Source organism: Phyllostomus hastatus, unplaced genomic scaffold (genome assembly GCF_019186645.2).
Source record: "Phyllostomus hastatus isolate PE091 unplaced genomic scaffold, TTU_PhHast_1.1 phas_contig_198, whole genome shotgun sequence".
In the NCBI taxonomy this organism is placed as follows: domain Eukaryota; kingdom Metazoa; phylum Chordata; class Mammalia; order Chiroptera; family Phyllostomidae; genus Phyllostomus; species Phyllostomus hastatus.
This window is the reverse complement of record NW_025333715.1, coordinates 3,919,991-3,924,876: the sequence shown is the minus strand read 5'-3', so window position 1 is coordinate 3,924,876 and position 4,886 is coordinate 3,919,991.

Sequence of the window (4,886 nt, the reverse complement as noted above, 5' to 3'; positions counted from 1 at the left end):
GAGGCCGAGCGCGGGCCCGCCCCATCCGCGTCCGCTCCCGGGTGCACTTTGAGTGGGCGCCCCGGCAGAGACGCACCGCGCGCGCTCGCGGCCGGGGCCGCGCCCGCGTGCTGTGCGTTCTCGGGTGCGACGCTGGCCTCCTCTGGGCCTCGTTTGCCATGGTAAAGGGAGGAAGATGGCGCCCCTCCCCCTCCCCCCAGATGCGAACTGAAATAAAATCCGGAAACTCCGCCGCAGCTTCCCAGGCTTGCAGGAGCAGGCCCTGCCTGGCCTGGCCCCAAATGGTGCCGCTGAGCACGTGGCTGGGCCTCAGGGCATTCCTGTGCCGACTCTGCTGAGTTCGATCCCACGTCCAGGCCTTTGAACACGCCACTCCCCCTCTTTGGACCCCTATTCCCAGCTGCCTCAGGACCACCCTGGCTTATTGTGCGGGTATCATCATATCCCGTGTTCCCTCTCCGCAAGGCGTGCCCCATCCCTAGTCAGGCAGCCCCCGAGGTCTCCCTAGCACTAACTGGTGAGCTGAAGTCATCCTGCGTGTACCCTGGGGGATGTCTGGCCCCAGCCTCCACCCTCCCAGTGACCTGTGGGCTCCCCACTCGGCGTTGAAGTCCCCTGCTCATAGTAGGCGCTCATAAGTACTTGTGGGGTGAGTAAATGTAGCAGACAGTGGACACGTCCTCTAGGTAGCCCCGCGTTGGCCCCAGGAGCACTCTCTGGCCTTCCCCTCCTGGAATGATGGTTTGGGATCCAAATCCCAGCTCCTGGTACCCTGACCAGCCGGCCTGCGGTGGGCGATGTGTTCCTGCAGCGGACTGCTGGCCCGGCAGAGGGAACCGGGAGAGCCTGGAAGCGGGGATGGGGTGGACAGGCGCAGTGTCGGCAAGGCCAAAGGGGCTGATAGGCCAGAGCTGGGGGGGCGGTGCTGTGAGGTGAGGTTGGGTGAGACAGTGGGGGGGCCCCGGGGTGGGGGCATGGAACTGGGCTGTGGGGGTGTGCGGCAAGTCCTGGAGGATTCAGGCAAGTGGGGAGCGGCTCCTGGCTTTGAGAGGGAGCTGGGGTAGCATGGAGGGCCGGGGCACAGGGAGGGGCCTGGTACCACGGTATACAGGGGTAAGTGACACAGCAGGCCCAAAGAAATTATTTCACTTTTCATGATCACTATTTTTAAAATTTTTTTTAATTGATTCCATCTGGTGTGACTCAGCGGCTCAAGTGCCAGCCTGTGAACCAAAATGTTACTGGACTGATTCCCAGTCAGGACACAAGCCTGGGTTGTGGGCCAGGTCCGTGCTTGGGGGGCATGTGAGAGGCAACCGACTGATGTATGATGTATCTACCACACGTCTATCCACATTTCTGTCCCTCTCTTTCCCCCTCCCTTCCCCTCTGTCTAAAAGTAAGTAAATAAAATCTTTTAAAAATTTTATTCCAGAGAGAGGGGAAGGGAGGTAGAGAGAATCATTGATGTGAGAGAGAAACGCCAATCAGTTGCCTCCCGTATGTGCCCCAACCAGGCACCAAACCTGCAACCCAGGCATGTGCCCCGACCGGGAATCGAACCAGTGACTCTTTGGTTTGTGGGACGATGCTTAAACAACTGAGCCACTCCAGCCAGGGCATGCAATTTGAATATTTTTAAAAAAGTAATCGAATCGGAAAGCTTGGCTTCAGCACACCCGACCACAGCTTCCCATTGCCAGGTGCTGGTTGGGTCAGCCACTGCGCAGGCGTCCTTCTCCGTGGAGCGTCCTCATGGCCATGGATTCTCCCTGGCTGGCATAGCTCAGTGGATTGAGCGCAGGCTGTGAACCAAAGTGTCGCAGGTTCGATTCCCAGTCAGGGCACATGCCTGGGTTGCAGGCCATGACCCCCAGCAACCGCACATTGATGTTTCTCTCTCTCTCTCCCCCTCCCTTCCCTCTCTAAAAATAAATAAATAAGTAAATTATGTACACTGTTACTGCCTCTCTTAAGGTCATATCAACCCGCCATTTCTCTCCTTCTTTATCTGTGTGAATGTCTTCACAGTTGCTTCTGTACGTAAAATTTAACATCGTTCACAATGTTGCTCTTGCTGTAACCAATCCTGCCTGTGTTTATACGTCAGTCCACTGACACCCTTCACCGAGTACAGCGCAAAAGGAGATTTCACTCCGGGTTGTATCTGGAAGCTTCCCTCGAAAATGACCTGCCCTCCAGGTCTGGCCTCACTCTGGCGTTGGCTCCTGCTTAGCTGTGGGACCCCACCCATGGCCACACATGAACTTGGGGAGGCCACACCTGGTGCAGGAGTGGACAAAGGCTGCAAACGAAGCCAAACCTGGGGACGGATTCTGTGTGCTCAGGGCGCCCACGTGGTCAGGACGGTTGCTTAGGAGCTTTGGACTCTCATGACTCCCGAGTCACCGGACACCCCTTGCGGCCACGCCCTCCAGGCGGCCTGGTGCCCGGCCCAGCAGTCCCGTCTTGCAGCTGTCCCTTCCCCTGGTGAGGGACTGGCCAAGGGGCATTTATCTTCCCCAGTTACTGAGTGGGGCCTCAACTCGCGAGTTTCTTCCTGGGGTTTGGACCGGCTTGCAATAGCCAAGGGAGACCCCTTTTCCCTGAACCTCCCTCTTTTTAAAGATTAATTTTTAGACAGAAGGGAAGGGAGGGAGAAAAACATGGCTTGCTTGCCTCTCAAAGTCCCCTACCAGGACAAGGCCTGCATGTGTGTTAATGGGGAACTGAGCAGGAGGCCCTCAGGTCCCAGGCCGGCGCTCAACCCGCCTGTCTGATCCTGCCTGCACCTTGGAAGGCAGGGTGTCCCTTCGGGGCTGGTGGGCAGGCAGTGCTGGTTCAAGTTTCTTTGGAGAGGGAAGCGTAGATTTCTTCCCAGACGCCTTGGGGGCTGCTCACCTCCTGCAGGAATGTGGGGCGGCCTCAGGGGGTAGGGCATGAGGGCAGGAGAAGACCTGGGACTGCAGTGAGGAGGTGGCCTCCTTCTTGCTCTTGGGACCCAAACCAAGTGGGGCAGGTTCAGCTGCCACCCACTGTGTGACCACAGGCCAAGGCCCTCTGTTCCCAGCTCGTCCTCCAAGAGAGGGCGTCGGGCTGCAGCAGAGACTGGAAGACACTCCTGCTCCTGACGTTTTATTCTGGGTGCATGTTCGCTCAGACGTTTACTTGGGAAAATGCCCCATGCACAGAGAAGTGCGGGAGAAGTGGGATGAACTCTCAGATTCACCGGTTGTCATTATTTGACCCCACCCCCACCCCCTTACTCCCTATGCACAGGGGGCTTAAGACTTGCAAAATTTTAGCTTCAGGTAAATAGCCATAAATCTAGCAAGTAATGTGCATGTTAAGTTTTTGTTTCAGAAACTAGAGATAAGGCCCATCTGGAGCCTGAGAAAAAGCGGCTGACCTCCTGGGGTGCTGGCTAGAGATTACCGCCTGGAGACATCCCAATCGGGAAGAGCTGGTGACTACCCCTCCCACTTGGAATTTCAAGGCTTTCCCCGACCCACCCGTTTGTCCTTCCCCAACCCCCTTATAAACGATCTGGCCAGGAAAGAAAAACGGGAAGATGGTTTGTTAGGGGCTGAACCCCCCAACTTCTTGGATCACCGGCCATCTGAATAAAGCACCTATCAAAGATTCAATCCCTGTCATTGCTTATTGGGTTTGGTAGTGACAGGCAGCCCGAACGCCGGTGTCTTTTCTGGTTACACCATCGATCTGTTTGCTTTTGCTGAACCACGGAGAGTCAGCGGCCGTGTGTGACCCTTCACCTCTAAGCTCTCCTGCCCGTGTCTCCCCAGACCAGGGCCGTCCCCCTGCCCGCCCGCCGCTGCGCCACGGCCAGCTTCAGGAGCTGTAGCCCGGAACAACACTCTTCCCTCCCTCCCGGCCCACAGTCCTCCTGCCCCAGTGGCCCTGTGATGTCTCTCCTGGCCCAGGCTCTAATCCCAGGTCGAGCGTCATCCTTGTCATCCTTGCTTTGACCTGGCAGGTCTCTCCGGTCCCCATAAACCTGGAGACTGGGATCAGAGGAGTCCTCCGGCTGCTGGCGCCTGCCCGGCCTCCGCACTGCAAAGGGAGCTTTTACTTTGATGCCGTGTGAAAGTGTCCTCTGCTGATCTTAGCATCTGTTGAAGATCCTTGCCTGAGTTGTCCCTGAGGCGGCTTCCCAGGTTTACAAGGTGCTTTGGGGAAAAGAAAAGACCTTTGTCCGGCTCCCTCAAGGTCCTGCAGGGAGACAAAGAACAGGGCTGGCCCCCGCTGGCCCTGGCCCCCTGCCTCTGGGCGTGTCCTGTCCTCCGCTCAGGTGTTTGGCCCTGGGGCGAGGCTGGGAGGCAAGCGGAGAAACCGGCGTTTCATTACATGTTTAGTTACACAGGGGAGGACACCGAGGCCCAGGGGGCAGAGACGCGGGCAGTGCAGTGCGGAGGGGCTCCAGCCCCTTCCGTGGACTGGAAAGGAGCCTTCCGGGCCCCAACGAGAGGGCAGAGTTTCAGGGTCCCAGCAGTCGCCCTGGTCCTCAGTACGTGGGCAGGCCTGAGGCTGCCAGATTTAGCAAATAGAAATACAAGATTCCCAGTTCCATCTGCGTTTCAGGTAACCAGTGAACAACCGTGTGGTACATGTCCCAAACATCTCACTCACTACATGTACTAAAACGTTCTACTGAAACCTCGTGGTGTCTGAGGTGTCTGGACCGACACTGGGGTCACCAGGTAATAAACTGCAGGGCACATGCTGGGGATTAAAGCACCCGTGGCAGGTGGGATCCGATGGGAGAGACCAGGCAGGTGATCTCGGCTGGTGGGGCCGAGAATGCTGGGGCGAGCTGCCCTTCTGGGAGGGGCTGGCAGCCCTGGCAGGCCACTCCCAGCCAGTTC